This window comes from Macaca fascicularis, chromosome X (genome assembly GCF_037993035.2).
Source record: "Macaca fascicularis isolate 582-1 chromosome X, T2T-MFA8v1.1".
Lineage (NCBI taxonomy): Eukaryota > Metazoa > Chordata > Mammalia > Primates > Cercopithecidae > Macaca > Macaca fascicularis.
This window is the reverse complement of record NC_088395.1, coordinates 53,795,032-53,812,940: the sequence shown is the minus strand read 5'-3', so window position 1 is coordinate 53,812,940 and position 17,909 is coordinate 53,795,032. Positions and strand designations below refer to the sequence as shown.

The following is a 17,909-nucleotide window of genomic DNA, read 5'->3' as shown; positions in this document are numbered from 1 at the left end:
CATTGTGTATAAGTACCACATTTTCTTTTTTTTGTTTGATCCTGAGTCTCACTCTGTTGCCCAGTCTGGAGTGCAGTGGCTCGATCTCTGCTCACTGCAACCTCTGCCTCCCGGGTTCAAGCAATTCTCCTGCTTCAGCCTCCCGAGTAGCTGGGATTACAGGCGCCCACCACCACGTCCGGCTAATTTTTATATTTTCAGTAGAGATTGGGTTTCACCATGTTGGCCAGGCTGGCCCCAAACCCCTGACCTCAGGTGATCCACCCACCTTAGCCTCCCAAAGTGCTAGGATTACAGGCATGAGCCACAGCGCCCGGCTCACATTTTCTTTATCCATTCATCTGTTGATGGATACTTAGGTTGTTTCCAAATCTTAGCTATTGTAAACAGTGCTGCAACAAGCATGAGAGTGCACATAACTCTTTGATATACTGATTTCCTTTCTTTTGGGTATAGACCCAGCGGTAAGATTGCTGGATCATACGGCAGTTCCATTTTTAGTTTTATCGAAAAACCTCCAAACTATTCTCCTTAGTGGTTGTACTAATTTACATTCCCACCAACAGTGTATTAGTGTTCCCTTTTCTCCACATCCTCACCAGCATTTGTTATTGCCTGACTTTTGCGTAAAAGTCTTTTTTTTTTTTTTTTTTTTACTGTAAAATAAGTTTATTGGTGGTAACGTGATAGAATTTATTCCTGATATCTGATGTTACAAACTCTAGGGTCCTTGAGATATGCAGGATCTTTGTATGTAACTGGCATAAACCCCATTATTTGAGCTCTCTTGATTGCTTTAGTTATTTCTTTCTGTTTCTTCCCACAAAGACCCGTAATGTGCCTCCATAAATGCATTCAGTAAATGGAGAAACAAACTGGGACAAAAGCTATGCATTCTTATAATTTACATGCTTTCCACACAAGATACATTTCTTAAGAGGTTCTTTATAAGGGTTTTCCATTGGAGTGGGCAGGTCCTCATTGCTGGATACCTGTTTATATTGTGAACAACCCCTTCTCAAAAGCACCGTGGGAGTCCCGGGATGTGTAAGTCTGACAGCAGCCGTTACCAGGTGTGTCAACTTCTTCCTCCCTAGACCACCGCAAACAGCAACCATAGCAGTCTTGGTTCCACCTGGGTAAAAGCCATTTTAACTGAAGTGAGATAATATCTCACTATAGTTTTGATTTGCATTTTTCTGATGGTCAGTGATATTGAGCACCTTTTCATATGCCTGTTTGTCATTTGTATGTCTTCTTTTGAGAAATGCCTATTCAAATATTTTGCCCATTTTTTGATTGGAATATTAGATTTTTTTCCAATACAGTTGTTTGAGCTCCTTATTTATTCTGGTTATTAATCAATCCCTTGTCAGATGGGTATTTAGCAAATGTATTTTTTCCATTCTGTGTCTTGTCTCTTCAGTTTCTTGATTGTTTCCTTCTGCTGTGCAGAAGTTTTTTTTTGAGACGGAGTTTCGCTCTTGTCGCCCAGGCTGGTGTGCAATGGTGTGATCTTGGCTCACTACAACCTCCGCCTACCAAGTTCAAGCGATTCTCTTGCCTCAGTCTCCCGAGTATCTGGGATTGCAGGCATGTGCCACCACATCCAGCTAATTTTATAATTTTAGTAGAGACGGGGTTTCTCCATGTTGGTCAGGCTGGTCTGGAACTCCCGATCTCAGGTGATCGCACGCCTCAGCCTCCCAAAGTGTGCGGATTACAGGTGTGAGCCACCACGCCCAGCCTTTGACCTTTTAATAATAGCCATTTTGACTGGTATTCAATTAAAGCCCAAGGGCTCTTCTGTCAGCTTTTGGTGAATGCTGCCTGGCCTGGGTCTCACCCTTCAAGCATTGGGCTCCCTTCTGGCCCAGGGCAGGTCCAGAAATGCTGTCCAAGAGCCTAGGCCTGGACTCAGGGAACCCAAGAGTCTGTGTGTTGTTCTACCTCATTGTAGCTGAGCTGGTACCTAACCTAAAGTTTAAGGCAAAGTCTCCTTTACTTTTCCCTCTGCTTTTCTCAAACAGGAGTCTTTCACCTTAGCCTTCACAGCTGGGAATGTGCTGGGTCACACCTGAAGCCAGTACACTCAGAGCTCAAGGCCCACAGCATACTCCCTGCATATTAGTGCTGGTTATTCAGGGCCTAAGGGCTCTTTAGTCAGCACATGATGAATCCTGCCAGGACTGGGTCCTTCCCTTCAAGGCATTGGGTTCCCTTTTGGCCCAGTATGTATCTAGAAATGTCATTCAGGAGTTAGGGCCTAGAATGGGGGCCTCACAACTCTGTCCAATGCCCTGTCCTACTGTGGCTGAGCTGGTATCCAAGATGCAAGACAAAGTCTTGCTTACTCTTCAGTCTCCTCTCCTTAAACAGAAGGAGGGAGTCACTTTCATTGCCTTGAGCTGCACTGCCTAGGGTTGGGGGAGGAAGGGCACAAACACTCCCTTAGCTACCCCAGCTGGTGTCTCCCTAGTCCACTGGCTCTAAGCCCAGCCAGACACTAGGATTTGCCTAGGAATGGCAGTTCCTGTGTCCTAGACCTCATTTCAAGTTTACCTAGGACCCCAGATCACTTCAGCCATGGTGGTGAGGCTTGCTGAGAAACTCAAGTTCTGACCACTCAGATGGCTGACTTCCCTCTGGTCCAAATGCTTCCTCCATGCACAGGTGCTGGCTGAGCCTAGCACAGCTTTATTCTCTGCTACAGCAGGGCAGCACTGAGTTCAATGTAAAGTCGTCCCAGTCTGCTGCACTCTCCCTCTCCAAAGTACACAGATTCTCTCTCTGCACCACACAGACGCTGCCAGAGGATGGGAGAGGTGTGGTGTTGGCAATTCCAGACTGTCTCTCCTGCCCTCTTCAATGCCTCTTTCAGAGATATGAAGCTAAATCCAGGTACTGTGATTGCTCACCTGATTTTTTGTTCTTGTGATGGTGCTTTTCTATATGTAGATAATTGTTAAAATTTGGTGTTCCAGTTGGGGTCGGGGGAAGAAATGGTCTTCCTCTGCCCTCCTAATTCAAAAAGTGTTTTTGAGAAGATAAACAAAATTGATAAACTGCCAGCTAGACTAACAAAAAAAAAAAAAAAAAAAAGACCTAAATAAACAAAATCAGAAACAAAAAGGAGACATTACAATGGATACTACAGAAATATGAAACATCATAGAGTCTATTATGAACAACTATATGCTAACAAACTGAAAATCCTAGAAGAAATGGATAAATATCTGGACACAAATGACCTACCAAGATTGAGTCAAGAAGAAACAACCTGAACATACCAATAATGAGCAATGAGATTACATCAGTAATAAAAAGTCTTCTAAGAAAGAAAATCCTAGGTCTGAATAGCTTCACTGCCACATTCTACCAAACATATAAAGAAGTAATACCAGTTCTTCTCCAATGATTCTTAAAGTGTTAAACAGAATTTATTCTATGAGACTAGCATTACTCTAATTCAAAAATCAGGCATAAACACAACAAAAAAAGAAAGCTATGGGCCAATATCCATGATGAACATATAAGCAACAATGCTCAATAATATACAAGCAAACCAAATCCAATAACACATTAAAAAGAGAATACACCATAATCAAATGAGATTTATTCCAGAGATGCAAGGATAGTTCAACATATGCAAATCAATAAATGTGATACATAACATCAATAGAATGATGGAAAAAAATATGGTCATCTTAATAGATGCAGAAAAGCATTTAATAAAATTCAACATCCCTTAATGATAAAAATTCTGAACTAATTATGCATAGAAGGAACATACCTTCATTTATGCTAAGTGAAATAAACCAGCCATGGAATGATAAATATTACATGATCGTCCTTATATGTGGAACCAAAAAATCCAACTTACAGAAGTAGAGAGTAGAATGGTGGTTATCAGGGAGTGGATGAGAGAAGGTGGAGAATGGGGAGATGTTGATCAAAGAGTATAAGGTCTCAGTTAGAAGTAATAAGTTTTCAATATCTATTGCAAAGCATAATGACTATAGTTAATATATTGTATATTCCAAAATTGCTTTAAAAATAGATTTTAAATGTTTTCACTACAAAAATGATAAATGTACTAGGCGATGGATATGTTAATTAGCTTGATATAATCATTTCACAATGTCCATGTCCTAGTGTTCTATGGAAGTTAGAACTTGTGAGCAATGAAATTGGATATTTAGCTGATGCCATTTCTTTTCTTTTCTTTTTTTTTTTTTTGAGACAGAATCTTGCACTGTTGCCCAGGCTGGAGTGCAGTGGCGTGATCTCGGCTCATTGCAACCTCTGCCTCCCAGGTTCAGGAGATTCTCCTGCCTCAGCCTCCCAAGTAGCTGGGATTACAGGCGTCCGCCACCATGCCTGGCTAATTGTATTTTTAGTAGAGACGGGGTTTCACTGTGTTGGCCAGGCTGGTCTCAAACGCCTGACCTCGTGATCCACCCGCTTCAGCCTCCCAAAGTGCTGGGATTACAGGTGTGAGCCACCACACCCAGCCCATTTCTTTTTTTTTTTTTTTTTGAAATTGACAAATAAAAATGGAAATATTTATGGAGTACATCCTGATGTTTCAAAATATGTATACATTGTGAAATGGCTACACCTAGCTAATGAATAAATGCATTGCCTCACATACTTACCATTTTTGTGTGTGGTGGGGACACTTAAAATCTACGCCTTTAGTGATTTCCAAGTATAAATACATTGCTGTTAACCATAGTCATTATGTTGTACCATAGATCTTTTGAACCTATTCTTCCTGTTTAAATGAAAATTTTTATTCTTTGAGCAATATCTCCCAATGCCCAATCACCATTCCATTCTCTCTTCCATGACTAGCTGAAGTTAATTCTAAGCAGAGTGTTGAAGGAGCAACCTGTTCCTTTCGCCTGGTTATAGTCAAATGAGAGAGGAGAGAAATGATTTAAGAATGGAATTGTTAATCAAAATGGAAGCAGAACTTAAAAATTAGGAAACTTTTCAGCCTATCCATATTGAAAAGAAATGAGAAAGCCTGATTGGAGATAATAAGGGTATGGCCAGATTACTGTTGCTTTTTTTTTTTTTTTTTTTTTTTTGAGATGGAGTCTTGCTCTTGTCGCCCAGGCCGAGTGCAGCAGTGCTATTTTAGCTCACTGCAACCTCCACCTCCCAGGTTCAAGTGATTCTGCTGGCTCAGCCTCCCTAGAAGCTGGGATTACAGCACGCGCCAACACACCAGAGTAATTTTTGTATTTTTAGTAGAGACAGGGTTTCACCATGTTGGCCAGAGTGGTCTCGAATGTCTGGCCTCAAGTGATCCACCCACCTCAGCCTCTCAAAGTGCTGGGTTTACAGGCATGAGCCACTTCACCAGGCCCGAGTTTACTGTTTGATAAGGAAATTAGTATGGCTGGCCACATCACAATGGAAACCAGGTGTTATCAATACAATGGAATAATGACCCTAAAGGCATTTCAGGGCTCCTGGAGGTGGCCTCTCCCATCACAAGCCCAGACTGCAAGGGCCTGGGGAGCAGATCTTTTTACTATCTCCATAGTTTTACCTTTTCCAGAATGTCATGTATTGAAACCTTTTGGGATTATTCTTTCCCGTTTGTTTATTTTGGTCTCTGTCTTTGATGTTGCAGTCTTTTCTCAAATGCTTGCCGATCAGTGGTTGTTAACTGATATTTAAGAATGCAGCAATAAAAATCTCTCTGTGCATGGGGACAGGGCTAGGCAACTGGTGTCTGGTTTTTTTTTTTTTTTTGTAAGTATAATTAGGGATCTGACTATTATACTGCAGACTCTCTGAATGCCAAATGCCATGGTCTTTTCTCTAACGTTGTTCAGTTTCATTAGAGAAGAACTCTACATTTTTTGCCTAATAGGTAGACACCTGGCCGCTGTAAACTGTACACAAAGGGATGAGTTGACAGTTTTATATATAGCCTTTCAATTAAAATCCCTGTTTTCAGCCCCACATCTCACTCCCACCCTTCATCATACCTGGCATTGTCAAGACCAAGACACTCCAGGCTCCTGCAGAGAAAGAGCAACTCCTTCCTCTGAAGCATCACCTCCGTGCATACTCCAGGCTGTGGCTTCCTCCACCATGCTCCATCAGTCACCATTCCTCCATTTACTTCCTATCTTCCAGAAATTACATGAAATCTCTCTTCTGCTGATGAACCTGCTCCCATTGTCTTCATCATTGTGTGTTTTTACCTTTTTAAAATTTTATTTATGGCTGGGTGCAGTGGCTTATGCCCATAATCCCAGCACTTTGGGAGGCCGAGGTGGGCAGATCACCTGAGGTCAGGAGTTCAAGACCAGCCTGGCCAATATGGTGAAACCCCGTCTCTACTAAAAATTCAAAAATTAGCCGGGCGCGGTGGCTCAAGCCTGTAATCCCAGCACTTTGGGAGGCTGAGATGGGCGGATCACGAGGTCAGGAGATCGAGACCATCCCGGCTAACACGGTGAAACCCCGTCTCTACTAAAAAAAATACAAAAAACTAGCCGGGCGAGGTGGTGGGCGCCTGTAGTCCCAGCTACTCGGGAGGCTGAGGCAGGAGAATGGCGTAAACCCGGGAGGCGGAGCTTGCAGTGAGCTGAGATCCGGCCACTGCACTCCAGCCTGGGCGACAGAGTGAGACTCCGTCTCAAAAAAAAAAAAAAAAAAAAAAAAAAAATACAAAAATTAGCTGGGCATGGAGGCTCACACCTGTAATCCCAGCTGCTCGGGAGGCTGGGGCAGCAGAATCACTTGAACCGGGAAGCGGAGGTTATAGCAAGCTGAGATCACGCCACTGCACTCCAGTCTGGGAGACAGAGCAAGACTCTGTCTCAAAAATTTAAAAAATAAGTAAATAAAAATAAATAAAATTTATTTATGATCATTTTTAGCAGGGTCTCAGGAGGAAGTGGAGATAAACATGTGGTAAATCTGTCTTCTTGACCTGGAGATCTACTAGTCTTTAACTGTTTTATTGTTTTTTTTTTCTGGTAATTATCTTCATATCTCTAAATATATACAGATTTTTCTATTTATTAACTTATTTATCAATTTTAGTCATCATCTACTGACTTCCTGTTATTTACACCACCCAAATGCCCTCCTCTCATTTCCCCAATATAGCCATGTCACTAATTACATATTCTCTGTTCCTTACCTTTGTGCCTTTAACTAAGACTTATATTCTCCTTTCTGTATCTTAACTTTTGCCATCTGTACTTTTACTTTTATATTAACAAGGTTAATACTTTTTTTTTTTTTTTTTTTGAGCCTGAGTTTTGCTCTTGTTACCCAGGCTGGAGTGCAATGGTGCGATCTCGGCTCACTGCAACCTTCCTCTCCTGGGTTCAAGCGATTTTCCTGCCTCAGCCTCCCAAGTAGCTGGGATTATAGGCGCCCGCCAGCACGGTCAGCTAATTGTTTTGTATTTTTAGTAGAGACAGGGTTTCACCACGTTGGCCAGGCTGGTCTCAAACTTCTGACCTCAGGTGATCCACTCGCCTCAGCCTCCCAAAGTGCTGGGATTACAGGCGTGAGCCACCGCACCCGGCCCGAAGGTTAATAATTTATATCCTGCCGGGCGTGGTGGCTCAAGCCTGTAATCCCAGCACTTTGGGAGGCCAAGGCAGGTGGATCACGAGGTCAGGAGATCGAGACCATCCTGGCTAACACGGTGAAACCCCTTCTCTAATAAAAATACAAACAAAAATTAGCAGGGTGTGGTGGCGGGCGCCTGTAGTCCCAGCTACTCTGGAGGCTGAGGCAGGAGAATGGCGTGAACCCAGGAGGCGGAGCTCGCAGTGAGCCGAGGTCGCGCCACTGTACTCCAGCCTGGGTGACAGAACAAGACTCCGTCTCAAAAAAAAAAAAAAAAAAATTTATATCCTGTTTGTAACCATAATTTATGTCATCCTGAGACAGGAATAATATAGGATGGTTACAGGAGAATAGAAAATTCCAGGCAGCAGTTTCACGTGAATAGCAAAAATGAAACTGTTAAAATAGCTGCATAATCTGGGACTGATAAGTATTTACCCTATTGTGATGATATAAATATTGTTCCAGAAAGATCCAATTAGCATAGTATGATTATATATTTTTTCCTTTTTTTTTTTTTTTTTTTTTTTGAGACAAGGTCTTGCTCTGTCCCTTAGGCTGGCATGCAGTCGCACGATCACAGCTCACTTCAACCTTGATCCCTGGGGCTCAGGTGAGATCCTCCTGTCTCAGCCTCCCGAGTAGCTGGGACTACCGGGGTGTGTCACCATGCCCAGCTAATTTGTTTTTTGTATTTTTTGTAGAGACAGGGTTTCTCCATATTGCCCAGGTTGGTCTCAAACTTCTGGGCTCAAGTTACCTACCTGCCTCGGCTTACCAAAATCCTGGGATTACAGATGTGGGCCACCATGCCCGGCCTATATTTCTTTTCTTGTACAGTTTTTTTCCCCTGGCGTTTCTAATTATCTTTCTTTTCTTCGTTGCATTGTCTGACTTTATCACCTAAAGTTATTCCAAATTCTCAAGGAAAGTATAAAATAATTTGAATCCCCCTTTTTCCCAGATGCCTTCTTCCTGGAGTCCTCCGTCCTCCTATTCCAATTTGGACTGATTGCTCTGTAGGCCTGCAGCACAGCTGTCATCCTGGGACACCTCTTCATTATTCTTCTAGGTTGGACTCTGATATACTTTGGATATTTATCTTCACCCAAATGTCATGTCGAATGCTGGAGGTGGGGCCTGGTGGGAGATGTTTCAGTCGTGGAGGCCGATCTCTCATGGTTCAGTACTATCTTTGCAATAGTGAGTGAGTTACTGGGAAATCTGGTCGATGAAAAGTATGTGGCACCCCAACCCCCCATTCTCTTTTGCTCCTGCTTTCACCATGTGACACGCCTGCTTCCCCTTTGCCTTCTGCCATAATTGTAAGCTACCTTAGGCCTCCCTAGAAGCCAATCAGATGCCAGCACCATGCTTTCTATAAAACCTGCAGAACCATGACCAACTAAACCTCTTTTCTGTATGAATTACCTAGTCTCAGGTAGTTCTTGGTAGCAATGCAAGAATGGCCTAATACAAACCCAATCTTTCTTGGACCCCATATCTTCCTCTTTCTTAGTTTACTCCCTTGTAGTGGACATTGTAGTTGTTCTGCAGCATCCGTTCCACTCCTCTCCCGCTGTGTAACAACTATGGGATGTGAGTGGGATTCACCCCACCACCAGCTCTAGGTGTAGGCCTTTATTGGTATAAACTGATCTGAGTAATTTCACCCTCCTAGCCACAGTGATGACTGGTTCAGGGATGACCCAATCACAATGAGGCTTAGGACTTTTATTCAGCTTTTGAGGGAGGAGATGACCTATCTTCCCTTGGATAAGAACAAAGAAGCATGTAACCTGGTTGCTGCTGTTAGCCATCTTGTGAACATGCGGAAGGCCTACCTGAGGATGGAGCTGAAAAATGGAGGAGGCGGAGCCAAGAGAATCACAGAAATGGAACCATATTCCGGATCATGCCATGCCTGAAGTCTCCCTGCCCGTGGACTCTTCAGTTAAGTGAGCCAATGAATTGCATTTACTATTCAAGACGGCTTGAGTTGGGTTTTCTATTGCTTGCCCCTGAAAGCATTCTAATTTATGTTTTCAGTTTTTTCACTCTGGAAAGGGGATGGGTGCATGTTTGGTTTATATGAGGTATATTTACACTGCATTCAATGGAAACATTTTTTCAAAGTGTAAGTATGGGAGGAAGAGTATGTGTGGATGTTAGACAACCAAAGGAATGAACTCTAGTGCTCCCGAACATCCTTTCATCCTGTTTTGGGGGATTTCCCTCTAGAGTCTTGGTGAGAGGCAGGATCCCACTTCTTACTATGGAAAATGATGGTGGTCAGATACTTACTTTCCCTGACCACGAGGCAACAAGGACTGACTAATCTTTTCACGGCTTTGAATCTGGAGCCAGCAACACAAATAAACCAGAAATATTACAAAATTAACAGAAGGATGATAGATTAGGAGAATATGTTTGTGATATGCAAACCTGACAAAAGAACAATAAATAGAAAAAGAAGATAGTAAATGCAATAGGAAAATGGGCATAGGATATGAAGAATAAGTTACAGAAGGGGAAACTTGAGTTTACACAAGGGGAGATTTGAATATATTAAGAGATTTTTATCCCTACTAATAATTTGAGAAACAAAAATTAAAATAATGGTGAGAAGTCACTACAGCAATGGTAACATGTAGAAAGCCAGATGTTATCAAGGGCTGATGAGGATGTGAGGAAAAGGGCAACCGTGAGTTGGAATGTAAACTGGCACGGGTATTCCAGAGAGAGTTTGGCAGCACCCATGAAATTAAGTATTTGAATATCCTACAGCCCAGCAGTCCTGCTTCTGGGCATATATTCCAGAGAAATTCTCACACAGGTCTTAAGAAAACATAGTTGAGGTTGTTCATGGCAGCACTGTTTGTGGTAGTGAGGAATTGGAAGCAATCCAGGTGTTCATCACCATGGGATGGGGTAAGTAAACTGTCGTATATTCATAGAATGGAAAATTATGAAACAATTAAAAGTAATAAGCTAGATTTACATAGAGCCACATGGATAGGTCTCCAAAACCCAGTACTGAGTGAAAAAAGTGAGAAACACTGTGATACTTGTAGCATAATTCTCTTTATGAAAATGTAAAACAACAGTGTATTTTCATGGATATACACATAAATAAACATATGAAAGGTGGGTTGAAAGTTTACATATATTAATTACACTAAGAGGCTAAGTGTAATTAAGTTGGGCAGGAGAATGAGAGTGAGGATAGGGACTGATGGGGAAGAAGAAGAATAAAACAAATCAGGTAAAAGAGCAGCCTTCAGTGAACTGGTGATAATGTGCCGTGAATTGCAGATTATGATTAACTCAACTCTGAAGTCCACAACAAATAAACCAAAACAACAGATGTCAGGACAATTAGAGCTCCTTTGCAGTGCCATGTGCTGGTAGGATAAGGTTCACTGGTAGGAGTAGTGGGAGTACCAGTACCAGCAGCAGCCTTCTAACCAGGCTGTTTCTGCGGTGGGCCCTTAGCTGTGGTTCCTCCTGCCTATCTTCCTAGCTCCCGCTCTGTGTTTTCAGCCTGATTCTCCAGACTTCTGTGAGCTAACTGATAACTTCATAATAAATCCCTTTCCTGCATAACTTAACTAGAGTCCGCTTCTGTTACTTGAATCCAAGAACCGTGACTGATGCATCATGCATTTTGTTGGAGAACATCCTTAAGTAACTTCTCTTCTTTTTCCTGTACATACCTACTTATGATAAAGTAACTTCTTACCCCATTTATGCCTGAGGTTGCATTTTTAAAATTTCTGCCATCAGACTTTGGCAATGAGCTTCAGCAGTACAATATAAATAATTCTCACATGCTTAGTGTTCCAAAAACGGAACACTAGGCATAAAACAAGGTAAATTCGGGGTTCTTTGCATGTCTGGAAATGTAGTTGTTATTTGACCTTCATAAGGACAGTTTAGCTTTAGAATTCTATGTTTAAAATATTCTTTCATCTGAGTTTTGAAGATAACGCTTTTAGTGTGCGTTGTCATCACTGTTGATTAGAACTCAGATGTTAATGTTATTGTTATTGTCATTCCTTTCTTGGCAACTTGTTTTCCCCACTTCTGAAAGCTTAACATTTTTCTTGACACCTAATGTTTTGAAATGTCACAATGACCTACTCAGAACTGGGATGTTTTTTCCATTATCTGTTTTGCTGAGCGCTTCGTGGGTGGACTCTTTTTATCTGAAATTCGTGTCTCTACTCTGTGAAATCACTGTTTTATTTGTTTGATAATTTCCTTCCTTTTATTTACCCTGTTCTCTTTTCTAGAACTCCTATTAATGTATAATTATATACATTTAGTGTATATAATGTTTAGTTATATACATTTATGTATAATTAAACTGTATAATTGTGTTTTTCCTCTTTTTTCCTCATATTTTCCATGTCTTTGTGGAGGTTTTTAAAAAATTTATTGAGATAATTGTAGATTCACATTCATAGCCAGTTGCAAGAAATAATACACTTTACCCAGTTTTCTCAATAACATTTTGCAAAACCTTAATATGATATCACTACTAGAATAGTTTTTAAGTTAATAGGCTTTACTTTTTGAACAGTTTTATGTTTACAGAAAAATTAAGTGGGAGGAACGAAAGGGGCGAGTGAATACAGCACCTTCAACTGAAATACCCAGGTTCTCCCATTGGGACTGATTAGGGAAATAACTGGACCCACGGAGTCTGAAGAAAAGCAGGGTGGGGCGACAGCCCAACCGGGAGCAACACCCCCACACCCAGTCAAGGAAAGCGGTGAGTGATTGTGCGACCCTGGAAACCATGCTTCTCCCATGGATCTTTGCAACCTGTGGTTCAGAAGATACCCTTGTGAGCCCACGCTTCCAGGGCCTTGGGTCTGACACACACAGCTGAGTCTGGGCAGAGCAGCCGCTCAGGCACGCACAGACCTAGGAGCTTTACGTACTCTGGCCCAGGATCTCCAACAAACATGTCTGCAACTCAGACATGAGGCAGGAGACAAGGCCGGAGGTCCCCCACATACCCCTAGGAAGGGGGCGGAATCCAGGGAGCTGAGTGGCATCTCTCTCTCTTTTTTTTTTTTTTTTTTTTTGAGACAGAGTCTCACTCTGTTGTCCAGGCTGGAGAGCAGTGGCGGCATCTCCGCTCACTGAAACCTCTGCCTCCCGGATTCGAGCGATTCTCCGGCCTCAGCCTTCTGAATAGCTGGGATTACAGGCTCCTGCCACCACACCGGCCTCATTTTTGTATTATTAGTAGGGACAGGGTTTCGCCATGTTGGCCAGGATGGTCTTGAATTCCTGACCTCAAGTGATACACCCACCTCCGCCTCCCAAAGTGCTGGGATTACAGGCGTGAGCCACCGCGCCCAGCCTGAGTGGCGTCTTTCTGGAGGCCCCACTTCCACTGCACCTCACAAGGTAAGACTCACTGGCTTGGAATTCCAGCCAGCTACTGGCAACAGGGTGGAGCCTACCTGAGACCAGACTGAACCTTCTTGAGGATAGGCAGGCGTCATCTCTGTTGTTTGGTCGACTCAGCTGTTCCAGCCTGTGGGCTTTGGAAAGTCCAAACGGTCCAGACAAGGAAGAGTCCCCAGAACACAGCACCACAGCAGCGTTGCCAGATCGTGGCCAGACTGCTGCTTTATGTGGCGCCGGATCCATTCTTCTTCACTGGGTGGGACCTCCCAGCCAGGCCCTCCAGCCACATCCACCCGCACATATTAGGGACAGAACCCTGATCTCTCCCTGGGACAGAGTGCCTGAGGGAGGGGAAGGCCGCCACCTGTGTTGGTTGAATGACAGCCATTCCAGCCTGCAGGCTTTGGAGAGTCCAAATGGTCCAGAGGAGGAAGGGTACCCCCAGCAGCACGGCACAGCAACCTTGCCAAATTGTGGCCAGACTTCCTCTTTAAGCAGGGCCCCATCCATTCCTCCTCACTGAATGGGACCTCCCAGCCAGGCACTCCAGCCACACCCGTCCTCACGTGTTAGGCACAGAGCTCTGATTTCTCCCTGAGAGGGAGTGCCTGGGGGAGGGGAGGGCTGCCACCTGGGTTGGTTGGAGGAGGACTTAGCCCTTCCAGCCTGCGCGCTTTGGAGAGTCTAAGGTGACACGGGCAGAGGCAGTTCCCCACCACAACACAGCTGTTTTGTCAAGGTGTGGCCAGGCTGCTTCTTTAAGTGGGACCCTGATCCACTCCTCCTCGCAGGGCAGGTCCTCCCAGCCGGGTCCTCCTAGATGGGGCATCTGGCCACCCCCACTCACGTTCTACAGGGCCAACAGAGCTCTAATTTCTCCGTGGGATGGAGTGCCTGAGGGGCAGGGCAGGCCACCACCTTGGCCGTCTGGGCTTCTCAGCTGGTCCAGTTTGTGGGCCTTCGAGAGCTCAAACCATTTGGGGACTGAAGGGATCCCCAACACAGCACAGGTGCCTTACCAAAAAGCAGCCAGACTGCTTGTTTAAGCAAGCCCCTGATCCTGTTCCTCCTGACTAGATGAGACCTCCCAACCGGGGTCTCCTGCCACCTCCTACAGGTGTGTTCGGGCTGGCAATAGGCCAGTACACTCCTGGGACAGAGCTTCCAGAGGAAGGGACAGGGTGCCATCTTTCCTGTTTCACCAGTGATACCTTCAGGTACAGGAAAAACCAAGGCAACTAGGGTCTGGAGTGGAGCCCCAGCAAACCACAGCAGCCCTGTGGAAGAGTGGGAAGACTCTAAAAAGAAAAACAAACAGAAAACAACAACAACAAACACAAAAATCCAATCCAAAGGTCAGCAACCTCAAAGACTGAAGGTAGATAAACCTACAAAGATGAGAATCAGTGCAAAAATACTGAAAACTCAAAAGGCCAGAGTGTCCTCTTTCCTCCAAATGACTGAAACACCTCTCCAGCAAGGGCTCAGAACTGGGCTCCTATTCAAAACAGTATTGGAAGTTCTGGCCAGGGCAATGAGGCAAGAGAAAGAAATAAAGGTATTCAGATAGGAAGAGAGGAAGTCAAACTATCTGTGTTTGCAAGTAACATGATCCTATATCTAGAAAACCCCATTGTCTCAGCCCCAAAGTTTCTTAACCTGATAAGCAACTTCAGCAAAGTCTCAGGATACAAAAATCAGTGTGCAAAAATTGCTGGCATTTCTATACACCAACAACAGGCAAGCAGAGAGTCAAATCATGAACGAACTCCCATTCACAATTGCTACGAAAAGAATAAAATACCTAGGAATACAGCCAACAAGGGAAATGAAGGACCTCTACAAGGAGAACTACAAAACACTGCTTAAGGAAATCAGAAAGGACACAAACAAGTGGGAGCTGAATGATGAAATCACATGGACACATGGTGGGGAGCAAAACACACTGGGGGCTGTCAGAGGGTGGGAAGTGAGAGGAAGGAGAGCATAAGGAAGAACAGCTAATGGATTATGGGCTTAATACTCAGGTGCTGGAATGATCTGTGCAGCAAACCACCATAACACACATTTACCTATGTAACAAACCTGCACATCCTGCACATGTACTCCTGAACTTAAAATAGAAGTTGGAAATAAAAGAAAAGAAAAATTGAGTGGAAAGTATAGAGAGTTCCCATATACCACCTCACTCTGCTTATTTTTCCTGTTATTAACATCTTGAGTTAGTGTGGTATATTTGTTAGAATTGATGAATCAATATGGATATATTATTATTAATTAAAATACATAATTTACATTAGGGTTGATTCCGTGTTGTACCTTCTATGGGTTATGACAAATGTAATATGTAATGACATGTGTCCACCATTACAGTATCAAACCCTAAATATTACCTGTGTTTCACCTACTCTCTCCCTACTACCACTTCTGAATCTCTCTGAACCACTGACCTTTTTACTGTCTTCATAGTTTTGCCCTTTCTAGAATGTCATATAGTTGGAATCCCAGTATGTGGCCTTCTCAGATTGGCTTCCTTCACTTAGCAATCTGAAGTTAAGATTCATCCTTTTTTTTTATGGCTTTATAGCTCATTTTTTTTAGTATTGAATAATATTCCCTTGTATGAATGTACCAACAGCTTGTTTATCACTATTGAAGGACATCTTGCTTGCATCCAAGTTTTGGCAATTATGAATAAAGCTGCTATAAAAAATCTCATATGAGGGTTTTTGTATGGATGGAAGTTTAGAACTCACTAGGGTAAATACCAAAGGGTGTGATTATAGCATCATATGATAAGAGTATGTTTAGTTTCATAAAAAACTGCCAAACTGTGTTCCAAAGTGGTTATAACATTTTGCATTCCCACCAGCAATGAATGAGAGTTTCTGTTGCTTCACATCCCTAGCAGCAATTGGTGTTGTCAGTTTTTTGGATTTTAGCCCTTATAATAGGTATGTAGTGGTAATTGCAAACTAAAATGACAATCAGAAACCACTACACATGTATTAGAATTGGTCTATATGTCTGTTTTTATGTCAGTACCACACTGTTTTGATTACTGTAGCTATGCAATATGCTTGTTTTGTTTTGTTTTGTTTTCGAGACAGAGTCTGGCTCTGTCACCCAGGCTGGAGTGCAGTGGCGTGATCTTGGCTCACTGCAAGCTCCGCCTCCCAGGTTCATGCCATTCTCTTGCCTCAGCCTCCCAAGTAGCTGGGACTACAGGCACCCGCCACCATGCCCGGCTAATTTTTTTGTATTTTTAGTAGAGACAGAGTTTCACCGTGTTAGCCAAAATGGTCTTGATCTCCTGACCTCGTGATCCACCTGCCTCGGCCTCCCAAAGTGCTGGGATTACAGGTGTGAGCCACCACGCCTGGCTGCTATGTAATATGCTTTGAAATCATGAAGTGGGAAAAATACAACTTTGTTCTTTTTTAAAAGATTGGTTAGGGTACTTGGGGTCCCTTGAAATATTAATTTCAGGATACATTTTTCTATTTCTGCAAAAAATACTATTGTGACTTTGATACTGATTGCAATAAATCTGTAGATCACTTTGTGTACTATTGACATTTTAACAATATTATTTTCCAATCCATGAACACAGTTCAGTTCAGTTTTCTTCAGCAACACTTTGTAGTATTTGTTTTGTTTTGTTTTGTTTTGTTTTTGAGACAGAGTCTCACTCTGTTGCCCAGGCTGGAGTGCAGTGGCACAATCTTGGCTCACTGCAACCTCTGCCTCCCGGGTTCAAGCTATTCTCCTGCCTCAGACTCCCGAGTAGCTGGGATTACAGGTATGCCCCACCATGCCTGGCTAATTTTTGTATTTTTAGGAGGCACAGGGTTTTGCCATGTTGGCCAGGCTAGTCTCAAACTCCTGACCTCAAGTGATCTGGTCGCCTCAGCCTCCCAAAGTGCTGGAATTACAGGTGTGAGCAACTGCGCCTGGCCTTTTCTATTCTAAATAGAATTTTAAAATTAATTTCCTTTTCAAATTGTTCATTGTTAGAGAAATGAAACTGATTTTTGTGTGTTGATTTTGTATTCTGCAACTTCACTAAATTTATTTTTTAGTTCTAACAGGTGTGTGTGTGTCTCTCTGTGTGTGTCTGTGTGTGTAATCTTTATGGTTGTCTGCATATGAGATCATATCATTAGACATAACTATTTCTTCCTTTCTAATTTGGATGCCTCTTATTTCTTTTTCTTTTCTAATTGCTCTGGCTAGAACTTCCAATACAATGTTGAATAGAAGTGATGATAGTGGGAATCCTTGTTTGTTTCTCATCTTATAGGAAACGTTTTGAATCTTCCACTGTTAAGTATGATGTTAGCTGTGGGCTTTTCATATATGGCCTTTAGTATCTTGAGGTATTTTCCTGCTATTCATTCCTAGTTTATAGAGTGTTTTTATCATAAGTGGCTGTTAAATTTTGTCAAATGTTTTTCTATGTTAGTTGAGGTGATAATGTGGACTTTTTCCATTATTCTGTTAATGTGGTTTATTACATTGATTGATTTTCATATGTTGAACCAACCTTGCATTTCAGTAATAAATCCACTTGTCATGATGTATAATTCTCTTAATGTGCTGTTGAACTCTGTTTGCTATTATTTTGTTGAATATTTTTGAATCAATTTTTTTTTTTTTTTTTTGAGACGGAGTCTCGCTCTGTCACCCAGGCTGGAGTGCAGTGGCCGGATCTCAGCTCACTGCAAGCTCCGCCTCCTGAGTTCACGCCATTCTCCTGCCTCAGCCTCCCAAGTAGCAGGGACTACAGGCGCCCACCACCTCGCCCGGCTAATTTTTTGTATTTTTTAGTAGAGACGGGGTTTCACCATGTTAGCCAGCATGGTCTC

At 42.8% G+C, this 17,909-nt stretch overlaps 1 pseudogene; it reads right to left on the bottom strand.

Annotated features, from left to right (window-relative positions):
• Positions 1–635: 635 nt before the first annotated feature.
• LOC102128023 (small ribosomal subunit protein bS18m pseudogene) lies at positions 636–1,923 on the bottom strand (annotated as a pseudogene).
• Positions 1,924–17,909: the final 15,986 nt, after the last annotated feature.